Source organism: Bos grunniens, chromosome 23, assembly GCF_055505025.1.
Source record: "Bos grunniens cultivar Pamir isolate PY7600 chromosome 23, Bosgru_T2T1.0, whole genome shotgun sequence".
Classification (NCBI taxonomy): domain Eukaryota; kingdom Metazoa; phylum Chordata; class Mammalia; order Artiodactyla; family Bovidae; genus Bos; species Bos grunniens.
Window position 1 is genome coordinate 10,934,324 of NC_141187.1, and position 14,341 is coordinate 10,948,664.

The following is a 14,341-nucleotide window of genomic DNA, read 5'->3' on the forward strand; positions in this document are numbered from 1 at the left end:
TTGTAGAGCCACATTTTTCATTTCCTGCTCAAATTTTCCTACAGAATGATGTTCTTCTCTACCATGGCACTCAACGCCTTCCACAACATGACCCTAACCTATGTTTCAGGTCGAGCCTCCAGTACTTTCTTTACTTTCTCACATGTGGCTCACGCTCTAGCCAAACCAGACCAGGCTTCTCCTGCAACAAGTCCTGTGCTTTCCCATCTCCATACTTTGGGCATTCTTTTTCTTTCCCATTCTTCCCTTCATTGTACCTTCCCTCAAATGCTACCTTCATTGTCCCAACTTTAACCTTCTATTTTGCAGTTGTCTGCCCTTTACTTTCTTAGCTCTTCCATTGATTTGCATTCTATAATATATTCATAAGAAGACACACAGTGTTTCAGGTACACAAGGTGATTCAGTTATACACATATATTATTTTTGAAATTATTTTCCATTATAGGTTATTACTAGACACTGACTGTTATGACCAACCTAGATAGCATATTAAAAAGCAGAGACATTACTTTGCCAACAAAGGTCCGTCTAGCCAAGGCTATGGTCATGTTTTTCTACTGGTGAGAGTTGGACTGTGAAGAGTTGGACTGTGAGAGTTGGACTGTGATGTGAGAGTTGGACTGTGAAGAAAGCTGAGCACCGGAGAATTGATGCTTTTGAACTGTGGTGTTGGGAAGACTCTTGAGAGTCCCTTGGATTGCAAGGAGATCCAACCAGTCCATTCTAAAGGAGATCAGTCCTGGGTGTTCATTGGAAGGACTGATGCTGAAGCTGAAACTCCAGTATTTTGGCCACCTGATGTGAAGAGTTGACTCATTGGAAAAGACTCTGATGCTGGAAGGCACTGGGGGCAGGAGGAAAAGGGGACAACAGAGGATGAGAAGGGCGGATGGCATCATGGACTCGATGGACATGAGTTTGAGTGAACTCCGGGAGTTGGTGATGGACAGGGAGGCCTGGAGTGCTGCAATTCATGGGGTGGCAAAGAGCTGGACACGACTGAGCGACTGAACTGACTATATAGTTCCCTGTGCTATACAGTAAACCTTTGTTGTTGTTGCATATCTATTTTTTTAATTAGAAATCTAGCATTCTATTCATACTAAGTCAAACAAGTAGAATCAAAATGTCATAAAATTTATAGTTAGGCAAAAATTCTAAGTTTTCTGAAATATATATACTATACATATTGTTTTTACATATATGTATACAAACTTTTCTACTAGTTGATAAAGGCTTAAGAAAGAACATCAAAAAACAAAAAAGAAGAGATGGAAAAACTGGAAAACAAACTAAATGAAATGGGAGCACTGAATATGAAACAGAAAAAGTGGAACAAACGAGATAAAAGTAAAAGATCATCATGTAGTTCAGTTGTTTCCAAACATGGCTGCTCATTAGAAACATATCTGGAGCTCTGAAGAAAAAAAGCAATACCTGGGCATTTTTATTTTTCAAAAATTCCAATAATTCTGATATACATCTGGATTTTAAAAAGTGATTACAGGTTTTTCTATTAAACGGTAGTTTTGGTGATATAGAGTTCTGTTGTTTTTCTGTTGACCAGTCATAATACAATGGTATTAAGAGTTGCACAATCACAATAGTAAAAGATGTTTATCAGTTTTCACAATCAAAACAAACAAAAAGAACAGTTTTCACACTCAATAGCCAGACCAAAAATAGAAGATTATTACAACTGCAAGCCATAATGGAAACATGACTAACCTGGCACTATAAAATAATTATACAATCTGGGGGGTGGTCAAGCAGAGTAAAGTGGTAAGTAGAACTGCTTACATGCACATGTTCTCACCTGCCCAGCCAATCTATGTCTGGTGCATTTAATCCATTTACATTTAAGGTAATTATCAATATGTAAGATCCATTACCATTTTCTTAACTGTTTTGGGTTTATTTTCTGCAGGTCTCTTCCTTCTGTTTCCCGCCTAGAAAAATTCCTTTAGCATTTGTTGTAAAGCTGGTTTGGTGGTGCTAAATTCTCTTAACTTTTGATTGTCTGGAAAGCTTTTGATTTCTCCATCAAATCTGAAGGAGAGTCTTATTGGGTAGAGTATTCTTGGTTGTCGGTTCTTCCTCTTTCATCACTTTAAAGTGCCATTCCCTTCTGGTTTGCAGAGTTTCTGGTGAAAAATCAGCTGATAGCCTGATGGGAGTTCCCCTATATGTCATTTTTCCCTTGTTGCTTTTAATATTTTATGTCTTTAATTTTTGTCAGTTTGATTACTATGTCTTCGTGTGTTCCTCCTTGGATTTATATCCTGCCCGGGACTCTCCACTTCCTGGACTGCTATTTCCTTCCCCATGTTAAGGAGTTTTCAGCTATCATCTCTTCACATATTTTCTCAGGTCTTCTCTTTCTCTTCTCTTTCTGGGACCCCTATAAAGTGAATGTTGGTGCATTTAATGTCCCAGAGATCTTTTAGGCTGTCTTCAATTCTTTTCATTCTTTTTTCTATATTCTGTTCTGCGGCAGTGATTCCACCATTCTGTCTTCCAGGCCATTTATCCTTTCTTCTGCCTTAGGTATTCTGCTATTGATTCCTTCTAGTGTATTTATTTTTTTGTCTGTTCTTTAGCTCTTCTCAGTTCAGTTGCTCTTTTGTGTTCACCTCTTTGTGACCCTATGGACTGTAGCACGTCAGGCTTTCCTGTCCATCACCAACTCCTGGAGCTTATTCAAACTCATGTTCATGGAGTCAGTGATGCCATTCAACCATCTCATCCTCTGTCATCCCTTCTCCTCCTGCCTTCAATCTTTCCCAGCATCAGGGTCTTTTCCAGTGAGTCAGTTCTTCATATCATGTGGCCAAACTATTGGAGCTTCAGCATCAGTCCTTCCAATGAATATTCAGGACTGATTTCCTTTAGGATTGACTGGTTCGATTTCCCTGCAGTCCAAGAGACTCTCAAGACTCTTCTCCAACACCACAGTTCAAAAATATGAAGTCTTCAGCACTCAGCTTTCTTTATGGTCCAATTCTCACATCCATACATGACTACCGGAAAAACCATAGCTTTGACTAGACGGGCCTTTGTCAGTGAAGTAATGTCTGTATTTTTTAATATGTTGTCTAGGTTGGTCATAGTTTTTCTAACTTGGGGCAAGCATCTTTTAATTTCATGACTGCAATTACCATCTGCAGTGATTTTGGAGCCCCCCAAAATAAGTCTGTCACTGTTTCCATTGTTTTCCCACCTATTTGCCACAAAGTGATGGGACTCGATGCCATGATCTTCATTTTTTGGATGCTGAGTTTTAAGCCAGTTTTTCTCTCTCCTCTTTCACCTTTACGAAGAGGCTCTTTAGTTCTTCTTCACTTTCTGCCATAAGAGTGGTATCATCTGCATATCTGAGGTTACTGATATTTCTCCCAGCAATCTTGATTCCAGCTTATGCTTCACCCAGACCAGCATTTTCCATGACATACTGCCATGATCTTCATTTTCTGAATGCTGAGCTTTAAGCCAACTTTTTCACTCTCCACTTTCACTTTCATCAAGAGGCTTTTTAGTTCCTCTTCACTTTCTGCCATAAGGGTGGTGTCATCTGCATATCTGAGGTTATTGAGATTTCTCCCGGCAATCTTGATTCTAGCTTGTGCTTCTTCCAGTCCAGCGTTTCTCATGATGTACTCTGCACAGAAGTTAAATAAGCAGGGTGACAACATACAGCCTTGACGTACTCCTTTTCCTATTTGGAACCAGTCTGTTGTTCCAAGTCCAGTTCTAACTGTTGCTTCCTGACCTGCATACAGATTTCTCAAGAGGCAGATCAGGTAGTCTGGAATTCCCATCTTTTTCAGAATTTTCCACAGTTTATTGTGATCCACACAGTCAAAGGCTTTGGCATAGTCAATAAAGCAGAAATAGATGTTTTTCTGGAACTCTCTTGCTTTTACCATGATCCAGCGGATGTTGGCAATTTCATCTCTGGTTCCTCTGCCTTTTTTAAAACCAGCTTGAACATCAGGGAAGTTCACGGTTCACATATTGCTGAAACCTGACTTGGAGAATTTTGAGCATTACTTTACTGGCATGTGAGATGAGTGCAATTGTGTGGTAGTTTGAGCATTCTTTGGCATTGCCTTTCTTTGGGATTGGGATGAAAACTGACCTTTTCCAGTCCTGTGGCCACTGCTGAGTTTTCCAAATTTGCTGGCATATTGAGTGCAGCACTTTCACAGCATCATCTTTCAGGATTTGAAATAGCTCAACTGGAATTCCATCACCTCCACTAGCTTTGTTCGTAGTGATGCTTTTTAAGGCCCACTTGACTTCACATTCCAGGATGTCTGGCTCTAGGTGAGTGATCACACCATTGTGATTATCTGGGTTGTGAAGATCTTTTTTGTACAGTTCTTCTGTGTATTCTTGCCATCTCTTCTTAATATCTTCTGCTTCTCTTAGGTCCATACCATTTCTGTCCTTTATCAAGTCCCATCATTTCATGGGAAATAGATGGGGAAACAGTAGAAACAGTGTCAGACTTTATTTTGGGGGGCTCCAAAATCACTGCAGATGGTGACTGCAGCCATGAAATTAAAAGACGCTTACTCCTTGGAAGGAAAGTTATGACCAACCTAGATAGCATATTCAAAAGCAGAGACATTACTTTGCCAACAAAGGTCCATCTAGTCAAGGCTACGGTTTTTCCTGTGGTCATGTATGGATGTGAGAATTGGACTGTGAAGAAGGCTGAGCGCCGAAGAATTGATGCTTTTCAACTGTGGTGTTGGAGAAGACTCTTGAGAGTCCCTTGGACTGCAAGGAGATCCAACCAGTCTGTTCTGAAGGAGATCAGCCCTGGGATTTCTTTGGAAGGAATGATGCTAAAGCTGAAACTCCAGTACTTTGGCCACGTCATGCAAAGAGTTGACTCATTGGACAAGACTGATGCTGGGAGGGATTGGGGGCAGGAGGAGAAGGGGATGACAGAGGATGAGATGGCTGGATGGCATCACTGACTTGATGGACATGAGTCTGGGTGAACTCTGGGAGTTGGTGATGGACAGGGAGGCCTGGCATGCTGCGATTCATGGGGTCGCAGAGTCGGACATGACTGAGCAACTGGACTGAAATGACTGCAAATAAGCAGGGTGACAATATACAGCCTTGACGTACTCCTTTCCCAATTTGGAACCAGCCTGTTGTTCCATGCCCAGTTCTAAGTATTGCTTCTTGACCTGCATACAGATTTCTCAGGAGGCAGGTCAGGTGGTCTGGTATTCCTATCTCTTTTAAGGATTTTCCACAGTTTGTTGTGATCCACACAGTCAAAGGCTTTGGCATAGTCAATAAAGCAGAAATAGATGTTTTTCTGGAACTCTCTTGCTTTTTCCATGATCCAATGGATGTTGGCAATTTGATCTCTGGTTCCTCTGCCTTTTCTAAATCCAGCTTGAACATCTGGAAGTTCTCGGTTCACATACTGTTGAAGCCTGGCTTGGAGAATTTTGAGCATTACTTTGCTAGTGTGTGAGCTAAGTACAATTGTGCAGCAGTTTGAAAATTCTTTGGCATTGTCTTTCTTTGGGATTGGAATAAAAACTGACCCTTTCCAGTCCTGTGGCCACTGCTGATTTTTCCAAATTTGCTGGCATATTGAGTACAGCACTTTCACAGCATCATCTTTTAGGATTTCAAATAGCTCAGCTGGAATTCTATCACCTTCACTAGCTTAGTTCTTCTAGGTCTTTGATAAAACATTTCTTCATCTTCTCCATTTTTTCCCCAAGATTCTGGATTATCTTCACTATCACTACTCTGAATTCTTTTCTGGAAGGTTGCCATCTCCACTTCATTTAGTTGTTTTTCTGGGGTTTTATCTAGTCCCTTCATCTGGGACATAACTTTCTGCTTTTTCATTCTAATGAACTTTCTGTAATGTGCTTTTTGTTTTAGCTGCTGTGGGACTGTGGTTCTTCTTGCTTCTTCTGTCTGACCTCTGATGGAGGAGGCTAAGAGGCTTGTGTAAGCTTCCTGATGGGAGGGACTGGTGGTGGGAAAAACTGAGTCTTGCTCTGATGAGCATGGCCTTACTCAGTAAAGCTTTAGTCCAACTATCTGCTGATAAGTGGGGTTGCACTCCCTCCCTGGCAGTTGTTTGGCCTGAGACAAATCAGCCCTGGGCTCTATAGTACAGTTAACAGGGACCTTCAAAAGGGCTTACACCAAGGGGGACATTGCCCCCGTCCCTGTGGCAAGGCCCTGCCAACCCACGCCTGCACAGGACACCCTCCAACACCAGCAGGTAGTTTTGGTTCAGCCTCCTGTGGAGCCACTTGCTCCTTTCTTCTAGACCTTGGTGTGCACAAGATTTTGTTTGTGCCCTCCAAGACTGGAGTCTCTGTTTCCCCCAGTCCTGTGGAGGTCTTGTAATCCAATACTGCTGGCCTTCAGGGTCAGATTTCCTGGGGATCCCCAGTCCCTTTGTTGGATCCCCAGCTCACCCACCTGGCAGGTATGGGATTTGATTTTATCATGATTGCACCCATCCTACCATCACGCTACAGCTTCTTCTTTGTCTTTGGACATGGGATATCTTTTTTTGGTCAGTTGCATCGTCCTCCTATAAATGGTTGTTGAACAGCTAGTTGGGATTTTGGTGTTCTTGCAGATGAGCACACATCCTTCTAGTCTGCCATCTTGAACCAGAAGGCCCAGATTTAAGAGATCCCTAAGAGCAGGGCCATGGTTTGTCCTTATTTAGATTCTCCAGAACACCTCTACCTTTTAGACTGATAAGACAGAAAGGGCAAAGAATTTGGAGCTCCTTACAAGCTGTGTGATGTTGTTTACTTTTAATTTCTGCAAGCCTTTTATCTCTACCTGTGTAATCAGAATAACAGTAACATCTCCTTTCACAGAGTGACTTTCTGGATTAAATGATATGATGTTTATGTTAAAAGTATACTAGCTCTTATTATCATCAATCATCTAAAATGACAGACACCTTTTCATGCAAGGCAAATACTGAAAAGCTAATCAACAGACAAAACAAAAAACATCTCACTGCCTGCTGTCATGATGAATTTCCTAACAGCTCTAGTGGCTGAGCAGGAAAAGTCAAGACTTAGTAACTTCCACAGTTATTCGTTATTAGGCTAATAATGGACGTTAAGGTTCCCTAAGTCACTGTGCGATCCTCTTGCCTACACAGTCAAAAAGAACTATTTTATACTTGTGACAAATGTCTTATTGATAAAACTGATGATTAAACAACTAAATGTATCTTAACTCACTTCCAGTTGACCTAAACTTACTTCAATGTCAACAAAGACACAAATCAAACTTTGCTGTACTCAAAAATCTTCAAAGAGAACACCAAAAACCAGGGGCTAAGCCCCTTTGCTTTATTTACTAGTACAGTTTATACCAGACACCAAAGATCCAAATGCTTGGCTCAGGGTAAGGGAAAGGTCAGAACAAAGTGTTCTCAAACAAACAACAACAAAAACTAAGTACCTAGTTGTTGTATGTGATGCTGGGCAAGACAGGAAAATTAGATGAACAAGATTTGTACCCAAATTCCAGTAACCTACCACTCACAAAACACTTCTCTCATGCGTAGAAATTTGCAGAAAGCACTTCAAAAACAGGGAGAAAAGATCTTTTAAACATTTTGGAGGTCGGGCTTTACAGATACATTGACATCCATCAGTAAACCCCTAGGAAAACCACATCAATAAACAAGTTAAAACCATCAAGTGAGAGGTTATTAGGGAACAGGACAGTCAGAGGGTCTTGAAGCATGACCCTACAGACTACTTATACTTAAAAAAAGGAAAAGGGCTTTCCAGTGGAGTGGTCTGATCACACAAGTAACCTACATCGTGACCAAACTCTGCATCTTCTTTAACACAGGCTGGTGTATCACTGTGCCTCCTGCTGTGATGTAATAGGAAGTATACAAGTGGTATTCCTACCAAAAATGTTTAACCTGAAACTAAGCAAGAAGAAAAGACAAAAGTAGGGTGTGGAACATTCTACAAGACAACTGGCTTAGACTCCTCAAAATGTTAATGTTATAAAAGAAAAAACATTTAAAGAAAGGAAAGGGGCCTGCTCTGGGTTTAAAAAGACTAAAGAGACACAACTACCAAATGCAATGTGTGATCCTTGGCTAGATATCGGATTAGGAGGAACAAAAATTTACAGAAGCAAATTTTGAGGAAAATTTGGAAAAACAGACTATACATTACCTTACCATTGTTGTATAATGTTAGCTTTCTAGAGTGTGATATAGTATTGTGGTTCTGTATAGAATAATCTCCTCATTCTTAGTGGAGACATACTGAAGCATTTAGGGATGAGGTGCCATGACGTGTGCCTCGTACTTTCAAATTATTGACGGCCTGTGTGAGCACAAACAGCTAAAAACAAAGCATTCAGAAAGCATGAACGCAACACATCCAAAGGCAAGGCCTTTCTTCTGAATGTTCGTCATTTGGTGTTCAGCTAAACTTTCAGATGAAAACTCTGTGATTCAAAAAAACATTTCCTTTTGGTTCTAACCCTCCCCTTTAGAAACAGTGGCTTGCTCAAATTCAAATAAATAGGGAACTTGTATACATTGATTTGCAAGCTTTACAAATCTCAGCTGATAAAAGAATTTGCTCTTCAGTTTTGGTTCTAACACTTGAAGGGATACAAATAACCTTCATGATCTGAAAATGATTTTGACCAGTATGGAGTCCACGTGAAAAGAAGTAGCACAAATAATTAAAACACAAAGATAAAAACCAAACTAAAGCTTTGTTGAACTTTCAAAGGCAGATGAATCTGGAAGAATAAATAAATAAACTGAACTTTCTAAGTATTTACCCTTAATTCCAGTTATGCCATCTGATACAGATTTTTGAATCAGACAAAACAAATAAAAACTTCTCTGATCCAGTGTTACATGAAAAAAAGGCTGTAAGAACAGATAATTCCTAAAAACCAATTGGACACACTGAGAAAGTTTCACTTTTTTTAATAAGAGAGCTGTGTCTTTGTTCCCTACCCTATATTTATTCTGGATTTAAAATCACTCTGTAGCTATGGATATTAATCTATGATAAAGCTTACTGTTCTGAACTGTCTAAAGGGGGAAACTGCTGCCCAGTGCCTCAGAAAGAGAACACACAGTTCGTTCTGTTATGGATAAGCATGCATTCTCCAAAGTGCTGGTCAGCAAACACCTGAGACAGCACAGAAAAATGAGACTATGTTGAGCATTTCATCAACAGTGCACTGAAAACTTCAATTTACCTAACTATATTGTCATATTCCCCCAAGTGAGAAATCATTCTAAAGGTTTATCCACTAAATTAACCTTGCATATTACATACTCTACTCATTGTTCTCTTTGTTAAAATATATGTATCTTGTATCAAAGATTATCCTACTGTCTAGCAAGAGTTTTCACAAAGAAGGCAGAAAAGAATAGAGAAACTGGCTACTTTGGTAGGAGCACAGAAAATTACATTTTTTAGTACCACATATGTCTGAGCCATAAAGGTTTTTAGTCTCCTAAAACTAAAGCACAAAAGGAAGAAAACACAAGGAAGGGCTTAAGACTGAATGCAGTGTAAGTGCATCCTAATTTTGAGAATATTCATGAAAGGATGAACTGGAAAGCCCTCATTTACTTTCAATCCCAGGCCAGTAACACTCAAGTCCAGTCACAGAGGAGCGTCAGGAGGAGTTATCTATCTATAGACAATACATACATATAAAAGACAGGATATACGTGCACACACAGGAAGCAACACCAAATGTATAGACTATACGTCTATATGAAATCGCACACTGTATCTATTCACCTATGTCCCTCCAGTTATTCGGTTCTTTACACTGGGGTGGGGAATGGAGAGATGACAAAAAACACTCTAAGACATGTTCATACATTTACTTTTCCTCCTTTAAAAAAGAAACCTCCAAGAACATATGCAAACAACCAATAAGTACATGAAAAGATGTTCAGCATCATTATTCATAAAGGAAATGCAAATCAAAATCACAATAAGATAGCACTTCACACCCATCAGGATGGTTATTATCAAAAAAGGCAAAGTGTTGGTGAAGATGTAGAGAAATCGGAACCCTCATGCACTGCTGGTAGTAATGTAAAATGGTGCAGCTTCTGTGGAAAGGTTTGGTGGTTCCTCAAAATATTAAACGTAAAATTACCATAGGATTCAGCCATTCCACTCCTGGGTATGTACCCAAAAGAAGTAAAACCAGAGACTCAAACAGGTATAGCAGCATGATGCACAAAAGCCAAAAGCTTAGAAAAAAATCCAAGTGTCCATAAACAAAATATGGCTATGTGTGCAGTATGAATTATATATGTTAAAATGAATATTATCTGGCTATAAAAAGGAATGAAGTGCTGATACATACTACAATGTGGAGGAACCTGAAAATGTTATGCTAAGTAAAATAAGACACAAAAGGACAAATATTGTATAATTTTACATATATGAAGTATATAGAATAGGCAAGTTTACAGAGACAGAAAATAGAATAAAGATTACCAGGGGCTGGGAGAGCAGAGAATAGAGAGTAGTGGTTTAATGGATACAGAGTGTCTTTTGGGGGAGATATAAAGGTTCTGAAAAAGAGTGGTGATAACTGCTCAGCAACGTGAAGTACGTAATGCCACTGCACTCTCCTTAGTCCTCTGACCTTCCCCTTAATTGAGGACACCTTCTGCACTTCCAGTGCAATCCCACAGTTCTGAGTTGAGCCTCCAGAAGCGTTCTGCATCAATTCTGGAGGGAGAGACCAAAGATTCCGGGATGTCGAATCATAAAGATGGGAGAGGAAAAAGAATCCTAAATTGAACTACCACTTGATAGCTACAAATTGCTTCCTCCTTTATTGTCTCTCTCAGATGCATACAATGCTTTGGTAAATTCACTTTTCCCAGTAATTATTGAAGAAAGCAAAGTTAATAGACCAAATTTATAGTTACTCCTGTCACTAACCATTTACTTGGGTAAATTACTGTTCTTAAATGAGTAGGAGGCAGAGTTAAATTAGTATTAAAACAAAACAAAACAAAAAATCTAGAAAACACGAGAACATCCAAATGGCAAATGTTGAAAGACAGGACCAAGGTCAACTTTCTCCCTCTGAAATGGCACTGGAGAGACAGAAAAACTTATAAAGCTCTGAGCTTGAAAACAAGAAAAAATGTATCCCTGAACTAGAACGCAGAAGAGATCAGTCCCAAGGAGAGAACAAAGAGCAAACTGCCTTCTAAACACCAGCTATAACAGCTCTTCCCAAGGGAACCTGGACACCCTCCCAAAGAGCAGAGAAATTAAGCAGAGCCCCGCCTGCGGACAGCAGATGCAGTGTTCCATCAATTAGGACAGGCAGGCTTCCCTCCTTCCCAAATGCACAAGGTGGCTCCCATTTTCTTCTATAAAGAGGTAAAAATTTTCTTTATTCCAGAGGTTCAGCTATACCACTAGGATATATATAGTATTTGTCTTCTTTCCTTCATCTGTGCAAGGGCCTTAACATCCTGGTCCTTAAATACTGAAAACAAGTCTCTGGAGATCTCAGGGAAGTTCCTACTATTTCTTTTCCTTCAATGTCTGTCCTCTGCTTCCAGAAGTATAATTTAGACAGACTTGGGTATATCCTTGGTTATATCCTGGTTATATCCTTCAGGTCGCCTAAACATGTTTCTGGGATAAATATCAGAAGTACTCAAGAAGCTTTAAAAAGTCACTGATGCCTGTGGACCCACTTTCAGAGAGTCTGGATGAAACTGGCCTGTGATCAGGATATCCGTGTTTTTAGAAAGCATCTCAGATGATTCTAGTGTGCACACAGGGTTGAGAAACATTGGTCTTTTCTCTCAGATTCCATCTTTGTCCTTTTGCTCTATATCCTAAAAGATACCTTTTGATGAAATTTCTAGATCACCTTTTGTTTGTCAGCCATGTCCACTGTTGTCACTTAATCTGTACAATGGATTTTTAAAACTAATGTTTATTTCTGTATACTCTTACTATCTGATTGCTCATTTTTTCTTAGCATGTCCTTACTTCATGGATGCAATTACCTCCCAAATGTTTCTGAAGATTCTTAGAATAAAATGGGACATCTCCCATGAATACATATGTGGCTAAAAAGTTTTTAAGGAAAAAAAATGCGGATTTTATGTATTCCCTAGTATCTCCCGATTTTGCTGGTGGTGCAGATGGTAAAGCATCTGCCTACAATGGGGGAGACCCGGGTTCAATCCCTGGGTCAGGGAAGATCCCCTGGAGAAGGAAATAGCAACCTACTCCAGTACTCTGGAAAATTCCACGGACGGAGGAGCCTGGTAGGCTACAGTCCATGGGGTCGCTAAGAGTCGGACACGACTGAGTGGCTTCACTTTCTAATATCTCCCAAAGGCACTAGGCAGTGGTGAAGATTGAGCAGTTAAACGGAAAGGAGAGAACGGCAGCATACGTGAATATAAAGTAGAAGGGTATGTATAAGATGCAAGAGTGACAGGTGAGAATTTTGATACTCATATTATGCTTACAAAGGGAAACAATAAAATGCTTTGGTTGAAAGGGAACTGAAGAGTGAAGCCTTAAGAATAAGAAATAACTAGACAAGCTTAAATACACAGGGGAAAAAGTCACAGGGAAACAAAAAAGTAATGATTTGAGAGTAAGAACACAAGCATAGATTTTCCCTGGTGGCTCAGAAGGTAGTGTCTGCCTACAATGCGGGAGACCTGGGTTCAACCCCTAGGTTGGGAAGATCTCCTGGAGAAGGAAATGGCAACCCACTCCAGTATTCTTGCCTGCAAAATCCCATGGACGGAGGAGCCTGGTAGGCTACAGACCATGGGGTTACAAAGAGTTGGACACGACTGAGTGACTTCACTTTCTTTCTTTAACTTACAGCTAAATTAATATGGCTAAATAAAAGTAAGGTTTTCCTCAAGAGGAATGTTTAAATGAAAATTCACAAATTCATACCATAAGAATATTATTCAGTCTTTAAAAAGGATGAGATAAATCTAAAGAGAATATTGAGCTAAGAGTCTAAACATCAAAAACATCAAAACAAATGAACTGAGAAAGGATTTTGTAGATGTCCATCCATTAAAAAAGAACACCACTGTAATAAATGAAATGTGTTGTTAGAATGCACAGTGCCCAATGATTTGGTTCTCTGGGCTGTAAACAAAACCAAAGTCACTCGATGATGTCAAAAAGGGACAATATATGTGGTACAGACAATGTGGTATATCACAATTATTTGCAGTAACCAACTATGGTTCCCAGTATAGATTTGGTGTATACAATCATTTAGAGCACTGGATTACAATTATGCAAATATTACATGCCAAAATGTCTTTTTCATCATTGTTCTTTCCTAGAGTTAAGACAATTAAACTCTAAAAATATTCATAGGAAACAGGTGAGGCCTTAGCTATTCTAGATAAAGTGTAAGTCACTCAGTCATGTCCGACTCTTTGCAACCACATGGATGATACAGTCCATGGAATTCTCCAGGCCAGAATACTGGCGTGGGTAGCCTTTCCCTTCTCCAGGGGATCTTCCCAACCCAGGGACTGAACCCAGGTCTCCTGCACTGCAGGCAGATTCTTTACCAGCTGAGCCACAAGGAAGCCCTTATTCTAGATACGCAATCTTCTAACAATGACATGCAAGTTGGAACACTGTCCAACATGTACTATGAAGTGAATGGGAAGCTGCAGAAGAATTAGTATGATCCTATTTTTAGGAAGAAAATGGTGTACATTTACTAATATATACAAGAAATGTATATTTAACCACTGTTAAGATAGTGTTACCTCTGGAAAATGAGATTTAGGAGGGTAAAAAGGAATTTTCATTTGTAAAATTTATCATTTAAATATTAATGATAAGTATATATTTCTTTCATGATTTTTAAGACAAGTTTTTTTAAAAAAAAGATGAAATGATGAAAATACTTCATTGCACTCATCAGGATTTTTTATTCTTTCTGTTCAATTTAATTCAAACATGGTGGAGTGCCTCCTATGTAGAGGAAGCAAACTCTGGTTGAATGAGGGGTGCTTGTAAGAGATCCAGAAGGCAGTCGGGAGATGAAGTCTGCACTCAGGAGAGCTCTGGGTGACAGTATACATTTGGGAGTTATCAGATTCTACAAGGTAATTAAGATACAAGTATAGGGGCGCCCTAATTCATAGTCCAGTGGCTAAGACTCAGTGCTCCCAATGCAGGGGGGCCTGGGATTGATCTCATCAGGGAACTAGATCCTGCAAGTCGCAGCTGAAGATCTTGCATGTCTCAGTAAAGAT

General features: G+C 39.7%; 1 protein-coding gene across 15 annotated transcripts in view; it reads right to left on the reverse strand.

Moving 5' to 3' along the window:
• FKBP5 (FKBP prolyl isomerase 5) overlaps positions 1-14,341 on the reverse strand; it is a 120,586-nt gene that overhangs the window by 70,898 nt on the left and 35,347 nt on the right. The window lies entirely within an intron of this gene.